The 14,491-nt window shown below is 40.7% G+C and overlaps 1 protein-coding gene across 3 annotated transcripts in view; it reads right to left on the bottom strand.

Annotated features, from left to right (window-relative positions):
- Window positions 1-6,036, bottom strand: part of LOC121857335 — a 118,900-nt gene extending 112,864 nt beyond the window's left edge. For all 3 annotated transcript variants that reach the window (XM_042353347.1, XM_042353360.1, XM_042353355.1), the window contains exon 1: window positions 5,948-6,036. The gene's annotated coding sequence lies outside the window, so the exon portion shown is untranslated. The remainder of the gene's footprint in view (window positions 1-5,947) is intronic.
- Window positions 6,037-14,491: the final 8,455 nt, after the last annotated feature.

Below are 14,491 nucleotides of genomic sequence, written 5' to 3'. Positions count from 1 at the left end.
CACCCTCCTCCACTCCACCTTCATCACCCTCCTCCCACACCTTCATCACCTCCTTCATCACCCTCCACACCTTCATCACCCTCCTCCTCCACACCTTCATCACCCTCCTCCTCCACACCTTCATCACCCTCCTCCTCCACACCTTCATCACCCTCCTCCTCCACACTTCATCACCCTCCTCCACACCTTCATCACCCTCCTCCCACCTTCATCACCCTCCTCCCCTCCACACCTTCATCACCCTCCTCCTCCACACCTTCATCACCCTCCTCCACACCTTCATCACCCTCCTCCTCCACACCTTCATCACCCTCCTCCACACCTTCATCACCCTCCTCCACACCTTCATCACCCTCCTCCACACCTTCATCATCCTTCACATTATCCACCTTCAGAATCGACGCCGCGGAAAGTCACCCAAGCCATGACCATTCCCCTCGGTAAAACCCCTTAATGACCTCTAATTAACAATTAATTGACATGCCAATTACACTCTAGTTAAAAAATTGGTCGAGCGAGCTTGTGAAACACCTTCTGTTGTCTGAGCATTACGTGAAGGTTTCGTTCCGGGGGCGAAACAATGCCGGGAGATTGTGAGTCAAGGTTGAAAGTGTATTACAAGATACGAATAATATTATTCCTATTTAAAATGTCAAAGGAAACTGTGATAGTCAAGTTACACACACACACACACTACTACTACTACTACTTTGCTGTCACTCGGAATCGAGTATGACGACCATCCAGCCATAATGCAATGATATTAGTTATTAAGGATGTCACCTAGGTTGGGGAGTTTTAAGGTGACTCAAGAGGCCGATACGGGACCGGCAGAGTCGTTCACAGAAATTGCACATGTGGATGGCTCCATCTAGTGCGGGAGGGGCGGCGTTAGTTAGCGTCTGTCCGGAGCTGACGCTTGTCTGCCTCGGTTTTCAGTCGGGCTAACTCGAAAGTATTGACACCTTCTCGTGCGGTGCTCCTCCAAGTGTTACGGTGTGGAATAATCGACTCTCAGGTGAAGGGGTCGATTTGGCACTTTTTCAGGTTTGTCTTAAGACTATCCTTATACTTTTTCAGTTGCCCGCCGGCGTTACGTTTACTATTCGTTAGGTGACTGTAAAGTAGCTGCTTTGGCAGTCTACTGTCGTCCATGCGGGTACCATGGCCAGTCCAGCGTAGCTGTTCATGGATAATGGTAGCCTCGATGCTCCTAGCGAACTCGGAGGATGGAACGTAGACTACGTTGGTGAAAGTTTTCAAGTGCCTTGAGGTGCCTCCTGTATGTGACATGTCTCACTGCCATATAGCAGGGAGGGGAGGACCACTGCTCGACACACACACACACACACACACACACACACACACACACACACACACATAAGTAAGTCTGAGGCTGTGAATCGTATTTTGCTGTACCCTCTAATGTTGACTACAAGTAACGTGAATGATCCTTCTCTGACGGTCTTTGATTGTCTTTGGTAGAATGTGATTGTCTCTGCTATTAGGTTAGGTTAGGTTAGGTTAGGTTAGGTTAAATTACTTTTGTCTGGACAGGTTATGTTTGTCTTCTACACCTGAACGCAGAATATCCGGGAGGAGACGTGATCAAGTTATGCCCCTCTACCCCCCAACACACACACACCTGCCCGACGTTAACAACACAAGGTGGGTTCATTATACCTACGGTGTAGCCTCATCCACCTGGTGCCTGACCCAGAATAGTGTGTGTGTGTGTGTGTGTGTTACCTTTGTCTGCCAGTCTCTCGCTCTCCCAGTGTGGGGCCTCAAGTACACGCTGCATGGGTGCAAGTGTTCTCTGAAGCGGCCCTCCCTTTCCCCTCCCTCCACTTCATTCTCTCTAACCCTTGCCCCTCACCATCACACTCTCCCTTTCTCTCTTGCCCCTCTCCGTCACTCTCCCTTGCCCCTCTACGTCACACTCTCCCTCTTTCTCTCCTTGCCCTTCGGTCCATCACCCTTCTATCATTTAGTTTTTCACTCCCTCTATCTCGTTTATCAACCATCCCTTTCACTCTCTCTTTATCGAATTCCTTTTTTATCAATTCGCTCTCTCTATCTTACCTCCTCCTCCCTGCTTCTCCCTAACCCTCCCTCGCTCTCTATTATAAGATCCTCCTCTTCCCTCCTTCTCCCTCCTCCCCCCCCCTCACTCTCTCTTTGACTTCTCTTCTCTGTTCCTTCCTCCCTTCCACCCTTCATCCCTTCATTCCACCCTTTCTCTCTCTCTCTTTCACCCTTCCTTCTCTTCTAATTCCCCCCCTTCCTCCTTTCTACCCTCACTTCCTTCCCTCCCCTCAACTCTCTCCTTCCTTTCACCAATGTTCTCCTCTATTCCACCCCTCCATCCTCCTCTCCTTCTACATCCATCCTTTCTTTTCCCTCTATCTTCCTCCATGTTAACAACTGTCCATACATCTGCTCTTTTCTCTCTAACAAATATCAATATATTATGATGTTTTTGAGGGTATAATAATGTTAAATATGATATGCTTTTAACCCAGTGTTTGTTGATGATATAAATAGGTATTACAGGAGGGGTAAATATTTAGGATGCCCTTTGAGTAATAGATACAGGGTGCTTGTTGAGCTTTGTGGGTCTCTGTGTGTGGACTCTATTTGGCAATTTTCTCTATTAGATTAGATGGTTACTGGTAGTTTGAGAGAGAGAGAGAGAGCGAGAGAGAGAGAGAGAGAGAGAGAGAGAGAGAGAGAGTCCCTTATCATTCTTATCTATTCTAACCTAACCTAACCTAACCTAACCTAACCCACCAGATTCACTCACAACGTCCTCACGGGGCTAAACCATCGTGTATAAAAAGATTAAGTTAATATCTTCTCAAAATTTAAGCTACGACACAAGTAAGAGAAGATTCTACCATAACTTACCTCCAGTTAAAGGAAAACATCAAGTTATGGATGCCTCGAGTCTTTATACTCTGGTTTGGAATACAGCCGCCAGGAAGTGACCTCAGCTGGACCATAACTCGTCACCTTGGGAGTAATAATCTTCGCAATCATATTTCCCTAAAGTACAAACTGTGACAGGCGTAGGAATGACCTTCTCTCCCCCATGACGATACAGACACACACACACACACGCTTGGGGGGTTTGTTTACATTCTGTTACTCCCTGGAGACATGTGACAACCTTAGTCTTATTTTAAATCCTTTTCATTTTGTTAATTTCATAAGTATTGTTCTTAGATATTGTTTTCTTAAATTCTACAAATTGCCTTACGTGAATTGTTATAAGAAAGTAATATCAATGGCAGTTACGGCGTCTTTTTCCCGTAGTTAAATGTTAAGTGAAGAGCTTAACACTTAACAATTAAAATCCATTAGGGGTGATTTCCCATCGATTTTATTCATTGGGGGAATATTTCAAGGGATAAAGTGTTTGATACGACGATTAATTTTTATGAATTGGGTAATTTAGGGCTGGACTTCCCCTTCCCCCTCTCTCCCTCGGATAATTACTAGTCCAGTGTAAATTAATTTATACCAATAAAAAAAAACATCGGACGTTTAAAATTACATACCTAATTTTTTTTTCAAGTGACGATATATTATGTATTTTGTGTGTGTGTGTTGGGGGGAGGGGGGGATTATCCACTCATTTCTTTTTATTTATTGGTTACAGAGTCCATTGGGAAATATATTCTTCCTCTCAGGTCATAAACTGAGTGTAGGTACGGGAGGGAGTTTACGATTCAGATTTATTCATTTTTGAAATTTGCGATTCAAACCTATTATGTAGTTTACGATTATTATTTAAATATATTGTGGGAAATTTTGTTATTCAAAGACAAAACCAAACGCATACATTAGAAGTAAATTATCATAATTATATTTTCACCTTAATCTGACACGTAATTAAGACTATAACAGATTTGAGGTGTAAATTGTTTTCTCCTTTACATTAACCATAAGTATCTCTCGCCCTTCAGCTATATCAAGGTCATGTATAGGGTAGGTCACTGAGTTATGATCGATAAACAGGCAGACAAAAGAAGAAAAAACAAAAGAAAAAACAAAGAGAAGATAAATGAGGTAAATGTGTGATAAATTAATATAATAATTAATAATCATGAACAATTTACCAAACCCTTCTCTAGTACCCTCCACCCTAAGGTCCACCCACCATATCCACCTCCACCCTCAAGATTCACCCATCCCATCCACCTCCACCCTCAATCTACACCCACCCTATCCGTTACACCCCCCATCCACCTTATCCACGTCCCTCCTCAACCTCCCCTTACCCTATCCACCTCCACCCGTAACTTCCACCCACCCTATCCACTTCCACCCTCCGCTACACCCTCAATCCACTCTCTCCACCACACCCCTCGACGTACATAATTCCAGTCACAACATCCTCCAACACTCCATCAAACTCCAACACTCTCCTACCTTTAGAAGCTACAAAGTTCACGAAATTCACCCACCAAACGTCTGCCTCAACACAACACAACACAACGCAACGCAACACAATGGGAGCACCACCACCAGCACCACCACCACCACCACCACCACCACTCCACCTAACAATAAAAACAAAAAACAAAGTTGAAATAAAATAAAATAAAATAAATCACGACCATAGAACCGTAAACATACATCAATATTTTTTCCTTCTCACCTGTAGACGTTTGGTAACACGCATCATATCCATCATCATTAAACCACGTCATCACATATCAAGAGTGGTGACTCAGGCTATGAGTAACCCAAATGTGGTGAAATCTAATGTTACAAAATATCACCACCAGCCATTTAATCTCATATTAAAATTATACCCATCCAAACAAAACACCCATGACAGCCTAATTATTTCCATTCCACTGAATATTTCGACATCAATTCCATCAAAACAAAATAATAGTTTTAATAACTTTAACCATGACGACGTGGATAATAAATCAATTAATTTTGCTTTTAATTAAACAAATATTTAATATCTTTTCCAAAATTCTGTTATTGTTGTTCACCGATGATGTAAGGGTGACGTCATAACACTACACCACCGAGGGAGGGATAAAATGGACCAAGATTTACCAGATATTTTTTTTAGATAATTCTAGAGAAAATTTTAATTATTTACTTTAATATTTGTTCTTCCTGACTGACTGACTGACTGATCAACTCACTAACTGACTGACTGACTGATAATGTTCTGTTTAGTGAATTTAACGAGAGCTTTTTCTGACTTGCCTGACGTCCTCACACACACACACACACACACGTTCAAGTATCACGACACGTCTCTCCTGCAACCATTAGTATATACAGGTACAGTAAAGGTCTACCTGGTTGGCCCTATGTTTTTTTTTTTTCCAAGGTGATTCAGGGAGCCATACTTATTGATGCTCTTAGGGCTAAAACCTGTTAGCTGTCCGGGGTGCACGTGAGGCCTTACTGTAGGTGGCAGACGTGAAGAATGAGGAAGGAGAGAGAGAGAGAGAGAAAGAGGGAAGGAAAGAGGGAGGGTAAAGAGTGAGGAGGGAGGGATACAGGGAAGGAAGGAAAGAAGGAGGATGGGTAAAGAGTGAGGAGGGAGGGAAAAATGAGAAGTGTGGAGAAGGAGAAAGATAATTAAAGGGATGGGTTAAAACGAGGGAGGGGGTGAAGAATGAGGTAGTATTTAGATATCACTGTAGGTTATGTTAGGTTAGGTTAGGTTAGGTTAGGTTAGGTTAGTTTCATATCTATTACACAATGACTATACACGTTGTTAAAGCAATTATCAAGACATCTTCTGTATATCAGCATATGGACGTACTGATACACTGATATAAGCACCTTCCCACAGTTAACCTCTTGTTCAACGCTGTTACATACGTGATTCAGCGCTTCTCTACACCACAACGCTATATCAACACAAGTTAACTAACACTTATCATCACATAATATAAGTCTTTACCACACAAGTTAATATTATCGACGACTGTACGACTTGTAAATCCACGTCAACACAGATTCACCACAACTCTACACTAGTTGGGAGAGAACTGAACCTTGGGGAACCTCTCTGGGAGGGCACAGAACTCTCAGGACCTCCTCTTTGGGGACGCCACGAGGACATCTAAGGACATTCTGTTGACACCCAGGGGTACCTCAGGACTCCCTTGACAAGCTCCCCTCCCCCCCTCCCCCACCACATCCCCAGGCCTCTCCCGCGCACATGATATTCGCAAAGTCACGTTCGCAGCTATAACATACAGGGGATTGGAAGCTCTTTGTCCAGGCTAGTCTAGGGATAGTGTTGTCAATGAATAGCAACGTTACACTCAACCCTTGATGGTGATAGTTCTATAGCTTCAGGATTATTGTTTGGTAACCTTATGGTGATGTTTTGATAATTCACTATCTTACTCAAAGGGTGATGAATAACAGAAATAACATTCATTGCATTTCACCTCCTCCCGTACATTACTACAATAGTCATCGATGTTATACACTTTATACACTGCTGATAATTTAATACCAGTATATACAGCACTCATGTTCATGCTATATACTATTACTACTACAAATAATAATTCTCTCTCTCTCTCTCTCTCTCTCTCTCTCTCTCTCTCTCTCTCTCTCTCATATCTCTTATCCCCCCCCTCACTGCCTCCCTTCACTAATAACTTGGCCTTGGTGACATACCAGAATACTGCTGGACTCCCCTAGCCTCTGCACTGCCTTATCCCAGTATTAAAGTCTCTGGCTTATGGTGGGCTCTAGTATATCCTAGGGGAAATATCACTACCATCCAGGCCTGTAGTAAATGTTCCCAAATGACCACGACTTACCTAACATAAACACAAGTAAATACACTCGACAAGAAACGTACCAAAAGAGGAGCTCTTACCCTGAAAACTTGGGAGAATTTTGCAGTATTTAATGACTAACTCTTGATCCGAGGGTCTTGTTGAACTCGAGAAGTGTAACGTAGCGGTTCTGTAGAGAGAGTGAGAGTGATATTACAACTAAGTATAGAAAATGAAGGGGGATTAGGTACACACACACACACACACACACAAACACACACACACACACACACATACACACACACACACACACACCATCCTCAAGTAGATCCTTCAATACACCGACGCACTAAATACTTGACGAACAATTACTTTAAAAATAACAAGAGAAAAACAGCCAAGTGCCAGAATTGTTTTTTTGGGGGGGGTGGTGGTGATGTCGTGGTTTCTACATGTTAGTGCTGTCAGCTTCAGGCGGGGTTTCACTCTTCAGGGAGGAGGAAAAACAGAAGAGATTTAAAATGGAAATAGGTGAATTAATTTGTTTTCGCTGCCTCACGTGTGAAGTTGAAGAAAGAAGGAAGGGAAGGAGAGAGGGAGAGAAGGAAAGACTGAGGGATGGTATGATAGATGGAGGGAGGGAGGGAGAGAAGGAGGGCGAGAGGGAGAGAAGGAGGACGGGAGAAGTGATGGATGGATTAAGGGAGGGTAAGAGGGCGGGATGGTAGAAAAGAAGGGAGGAGGAATGATGGGAGGGAGGGATGAAGAAAGGAGTGAGAGACAGAAGGAGAGAGGGAGAATAAGAGGGAAGTGTGAGGAATACTGTAAGTCGGACTGAATGTTCGTGTGTGTGTGTGTGTGTGTGCATTTCTGTGATGTAAAGGAGGAACCATGCGGGGGAAGAATGTATGTTAATGTTTGGCTCTTGACTATGACCTTTACGGTACCTGAAAATAAGGTTTATTATGAAAAACCCAAATCACACAAAATTAGAAACACTCTTAGTGGAGCAGTAAGCTCAAAAATCACTCTGGGAATAATTTAATCGACTTAATTATTCTTAATACAAATTATTTCATCGAATTAACCATCAAAAAATATTTAAAATTTAGAAAATATCTCAACAGGTTTTTAAGTAATTCATTAGTTATAGGATTGACAAACGGTATAATTCTTTTGGTTTTGTTGTAGTTAAATAAAATATTAATTCAAAACCGGAATACGATTTTATGGACATCCTGTACCGTACATCGGATTCACGTGCTTGTCTGGTCAACTTGATAGGAAGATCAGTTCTAAATTGCCCGTCCATCACATAGAGAGCCTGTGTAGTGGTGCAGTTTCTACCGATGGAATAAAGTGTAAGAGAAAGTGTATGTATGTATGTATGTATGTATGTATGTATGTATGTATGTATAAACATTTGTGACCAGAGATTCTACGAATGCATATACTGGTCAAGATTTCATACACGGATACTCTTCAAATAACACACACACACACACACACACACACACACACACACACACACACACGTACAAGTGGTTTAGACTTAAAGGTAGAGTATAGTAGCTATTTCGTTCAGTGGATGGTGATAGTGGTGGTGATAGTGGTAGGGTGATGGTGGTTGTAGTAGTGGTGGTGGTAGGGTGATTATTGAGATGATGATAGTGGTTTGAGAAGTATTGGTGTGGTGGTGGAGGTAGTAGTGGGTGGTGATGGTGGTAGGGGTGGTAGTTACAGTGGTGGTGGCGAGTGATTACCGTGCTAATGATGGAGGATTACAGTGGTGGTGATGGTGATTAGAGCGAGAGAGAGAGGTGCGTCTTCAGCCAGGTAACATAACAACTCGACAGAGGTACACCTAGACACTCTCTCTTTCAGCAGTTGCCCGAGGGAGGCCATGAAAGAGGCGATGGCGGAGGCAGTGACATCTCTCGGGGTTCTTCCGAAAACTCGCATCTTTAATCTCAGTGTTTTGCAATATTTGAAATTTTACTTTTTTTTTTGGTCTTTTGAAATTGTTTGAGTGATTTTTGTTATTTTGTTATTTTTTGTCGTCTGTTCTTTATCGTTTTTTTTAGATATTCCATTTTCTTGTACTGTTCTTCCTCCATTTCTTATATATATATATATATATATATATATATATATATATATATATATATATATATATATATATATATATATATATATATATATATATATATATATATATATATATTTATATTGTTACGCCGTCTCCTAATTTACTTAAATATCCAGGTTCTAGGCGTAACCAAACAAAAAGTGAAGTAAATTAAAAGAGAATAAAAATAAATAAAATAAACCTTTAAGAATTTAATTGATTAAATATTAACATAATAAAGAGCCTCGTAGGCTGTCACAACAAATTGATTCACCATCGAAACTTTTAAGACACAAGTGATACAAAACATCGAAACATCAAAAGAATAAAAATAAAGCATTGGATTACGTTAACACTGCATAAACATATAAAAACTAACACTGAAATTAACTAACGTGAAACAACACTGAATTACTTGAATACAACTAGGCAAATACTGATGGACACAGAGACATAAATAGGTACTCACATAGATATACCACATTGGTGGCGACAGGAACAACACAAATAAATTAAGTTTAAATAACAAGTGACACTCAAAGGATGTGTACTGTATGACAAGAGGACTGAACTAACTCAAGTCAGTTGGTGGGTCCTATATATAAGGTCGGCTCCCGCCACGCGACCCGCCGGTGGGTCGTTTAACGATGCAGATGGTCGTTAGAGAACAAAGAATGCTGGTTACAATACAAAATAAAGAAATAAGATGGGCTTGAACAAATAATGACAGTTAAAACCTTAACAGCACAGGGTAAGGTGACTAGAATATATAATAGTAAATTTAACACATCATTACAGGAATAATATGGAACATGGGAGCATGTTATATATAAAAAAAAAGAAAAAAATACGACACGGTCGTAACAATATTTTCTTCACTTTTTGTTTTGTACTTTTAACTTTTAACTTTTTTCAATATATATTTTAATTTTTTTATTCTATCATATACATTTTTCTCTTTTTTATCAATGTTTCGTTTTCTCTTCTATTTATTTATTTTTCTTATCCATTTTTCCTCGTATGTTTGGGGGCACTCTTGTGTTTTATTGCTTTTTCTATCTTTTTTTATTCATATTTATCCTTTAATCTCTCACTCTTTTCTCTATCTCTATCTGTCTTTGTCTCTCTCCCACTTCATTCTTTTCCCAACCACTTTTTTCCCCTCTTCCTTTTTCTTTTTATTTGAGCACATTTCTTTTTCTCTCATGCACGGATACATACATACATACATACATACATACATACATACATACATACATACATCTGTAATTCTGTATACACACTTCCATGAACATATGTGCACTACATATATATAATAAACATTTCAACTTTAAATGTTTATTAGCAACCCGAAAAATAAAGGAGCAAGGTAAATTAGTATTACCTGACAATGTATCAAAATTAGGACCCAGGAGGCAGGAGACATCATCATCTATAATCATGTATAATAGTGTATAATGTTCTGGGGTGAGACAGTCGTAACAAGAGGAGTTAAGTTCATTATAGAGAGCCAGGGAGACGGTCTTACATTATTAGCCAACACCAGGGATCACTATATCCAGGTCGTGGTGACACACTGAGGATAGATGGAATATGTGACCCTTCATTATTAACTAGATATGTAAGGAATGAAGCCTTTTGGGAGGGGGGGGAGGGGAGGCACTTTGAGGTGAAGGTCGAATTGGCATTGTGTTAGAGAGTGCCAGAGTGAGGACTGATGCTATGTGACACCTATAAGAACGTGATTACCCGGCGGATTTTACCTGTGTGTCGGAGGCCTTACATTTACAATACAGGTGACAAAAATTATGTCCTATATTTCTAACTATATTTAAAGACGTTATCACTGTTTTTTTTCCGGTAACTTTCATCTGGCAAGTAATTAAATGCCCTTTTATTACGGTATAAATAGAAGAATCACTATCACTCGAGCTGAAGCCACGCTGTTGCTGATTACGTCACCATCGTAGTTCAAAACAACCAAAATGGGCGTTAGAGACCCAGTGATGCTTGTTGTAATGAGCGTATTGTGGTGCGCTATGAGGATGAAGAGGCAGAAAAAAAAAGGCGTTTGTGAACACGATTATGGGTGCATTAATTATACCAGGGGAGCTTAGGGGACTCTGATATGTTAAAATTGGTGGGGGAGCTCATTACAGTATACTGCAGGTGTAGGCGTCTGGGGTGGGCGTTAAGTCGAACAGCCACAGGACGTAAACAATTACCCTAAGATGTCAAGACAGTTGTTATTGTAAAATTATGTTTGCTTAAATAAAAGTATTAATATATTTTCCTAACAAAAAATACGCGATATAGTATAAAAAAATACACTTAATTGTTGAATATATATATTTTTTAAATTAAATATAAAATAGATTCTCTTTTGACTCGCTCAAACACAGCAATCGGCAGTTTATGACGTCGTAAAACGAGTGGGCTGGAACTCCGATACTGACCGGCAACTGTATCTAATCTGTTGCCGATTTTGAGTTACCGGATGAAATTTGCCGGAAAGATACGTATGTGTGTGATACCGCCTTTAAGGACATACAGGAAGACATTGAACACCATGTCTCTGGTAAACAAAGAAGGTAGTGAAGACAGCAATACGCTCCACCACCTTCACTTCTCCAGCTACAAAGGTAAATATCCGCATACTACTGGGCAAACTAAGGGTGTCAGGGCTCGTACCAGTAGTCTTAAGGGCGGGTGGCGAGTACTGTAGCCACTTACTGTTGACCAGGCAGGAGAGGCGAGTATGCTGACCACTACAACCACCGTCACGCACACACACCCACACACACACACCCACACACACACACACACACCCGGTGACGACTAATTCCTGCATATAACTAAAAATAGTAGTAAAATAATCCATCTAAGACTCAACCAGTTTAAGGAGGCCAGGTAAGAAAAAATCTAATTTTACTGATATTAAAATATTTATGAGTTTACTGGGTCTCACCTGCTCAGATTACGAGCTTATGATGCTCCACCTGAGGCTCTCTCACCCCTGGGACGAGAGAGAGAGAGAGAGAGAGAGAGAGAGACGATGGGATAAAACGGTAAAAGAAGGAAGGAAGGGAAGGAGGCGGGTAGGGAAGAGGAGAGGGAGGAGAGGAGGAGGAGAGAGAGAGAGAGAGAGAGAGAGAGAGAGAGAGAGAGAGAGAGAGAGAGGCTTGGTGAAAGAAACAGAACCAATAAGAGACAAACAGAGAAAGAAGGAGTAAGAATAAAAAGATAACAGATTTTAAGCGAGAGACTAAAAAACTAAACAAAAAAACATTCCCCATTTTATCTTTCAAGCGGCGAAAACAAAAACAAACAAAAGCAAACAAAATCAAAAACACAAAAACAAACAAAAAAGCGTAAAAGAAGAAAAGTAATCCCCTCATTATGATAACCTTTGAGTCTCGTTCGTTATCTTGTTTTGTGTTTGTCTTTTCTGTTATCAAGAGTGGCCAAGGGTATCGTACTTGTGGTTATCGTGGTGTTATTGCTATCAGAGGGACCGCTGATTTGCTTACGTACACAGCCAGAATGATACATACATACATACATACATACATACATACTGTTACGAGTTGGGGATTTAGAATATAGTTAAAAGTCTACCCAGATCCCAACAGGCAACAACAATAAAAAAACAAAGACAATCGGACTATAAAAGGGTAGACAAAGGATGAGAGTTTTTGTTGTGTATAATAAAGTGCCATAAATTCCTTAACAAAATGTTCATCTTTCTATAATTTACCCTTAACCATACTTAACCTAAACATTAACAGTATATACATATTTATACAACATAAACAATTTTGAAGCAAGTGGACGTGGGGGAGGCAATATAAGATTACAACTACTTAAGTGCGGAGCTGAGATGGCTGACGAGCAAGGCTGAGTATTGTAGAAGACGGTAGGTAGTCACTGTACCGTAGGTTTCCAGGATAGGTGATCCTGTGGTCACTTCCCAGAGTGAAATGAACTCTCATCGAACTGGAGCTGACGAAGAAGACTTGTAGGAGGTGACGCAACAACCAGGATATGGAGAAGGGAAACCCCGGAGTGGTAACTAAGAGTAGTCATACTCGGGTTTCGTCCCTAGATGGCGTTGCTCGTGGTGCTGGGTAGGTAGATCAGGACAATAGATGGCGTGGTTCGTAGTGCTGGGTAGGTAGATCAGGACAATTGGTGGCGGGGTTCGTAACAATACATACATACATACATACATATATACATGCATTCATACATACATGCATACATACATACGCAGAGGAGGAAGTGTATCTGCATCTCCGTACGATGGATATAAGGTATATTCAAAACACTCACACACACACACACACACACACACACCTTTACCTGTCGTATATCCAGGACCAAATAGATTGCCTTTATCAACCACTACTACGTTTAACATCACCAACTAATTCTCTCTATGTTGTATGTAGTTTGGATTGGTATTTCTTTTCATCCAGTTATATACTGTAGTAAGTTATTGATGTGAAAATATGTGTGTTATTTTTTTTACGTAACAGATTGTGGATATGAGATGGAGCAGCTGTTCTTAAGGCGATGTAAGATGCTTTGTTGGTTCATTCAACTCGAAGTATTGGATAAAAAAAAAGTTTTCTTTTAATTCCTTATAAAAAAATGTTGGATTAATTTAAAAGGTAAAAGTGAAGTATTTTAGTATTTTATTAATTTTCTTTTTGTTTATCCATTTTTTTTTACTATCTTCATTCTTCTATTTTTCTATATATGGTTTTTCCTCTTCACATTTTTTTCCCCTTTCTTCCCCCTTCAATCCTCCTCTCTTCCCTACAGTCGTTCTTGCCTTTTCAGTAATATCCTCTCAGTTCTTTATTCCCTTCTGTAAATTTCCTCTTTCCTATGTATCCATCCATTCCTCTTCAATCCTCTGACTTCACCCTTCCCCCTCCAAGAAACCGAGATCAACTACTTAATCTCTAGCCTAACCTAACCTAACCCCCCAGCAAATCAGCCCAACATCTTCAGCTCTTTTACTTCTTTCCCTATCAATCCTCCCACGTCAATCCACCTCCCACGTCAACTAAGATCAACTACCCTCACCTCTAGTACCTCTCTCCCCCAATCAATCTTACCTTGCTCCTTCCCTCCGTCCCGCCTACGTCAACTACCCCCTTATCTAGTACTCCTGTCCCACTATATTAACTCTCCCACTTCTTCTTCCTCCTCCTCCATGTCTCTCATACCTCTACGTCAGCTTAGGTCACTCAGCCCCCTGACGTCAAGCAGCACTTTGTTTGATTACGTCTGCAATTGCTTCTTTGATTGGTGGCTTATACGTATCTCGTGAAGAGTTTTCGAAGGGCTGTCATTACTCACTCTTTCTCTCTTGGTGATGTATTTACTTTTAGCAACTGGGGGGGGGGGGTGTTCCCTTCGTCAGGAGGGTAAGGGGAAAGAGTGGTAAGAATGTGAGGGAGGGTGGTGAGGGTGACAGAGGGGAGGAAAGACAAAGGGGTAAAGAAGGTTCTTACTGATAAATAAAATTCTAATATATTTACCCATAAAGGTTAGTTAAGGATACACATAA

The sequence above is a fragment of the Homarus americanus genome, unplaced genomic scaffold (genome assembly GCF_018991925.1).
Source record: "Homarus americanus isolate GMGI-L3 unplaced genomic scaffold, GMGI_Hamer_2.0 scaffold54347, whole genome shotgun sequence".
Classification (NCBI taxonomy): domain Eukaryota; kingdom Metazoa; phylum Arthropoda; class Malacostraca; order Decapoda; family Nephropidae; genus Homarus; species Homarus americanus.
Note: the sequence above shows the minus strand (reverse complement) of the source record. Positions and strands in the feature narration are given on the sequence as shown.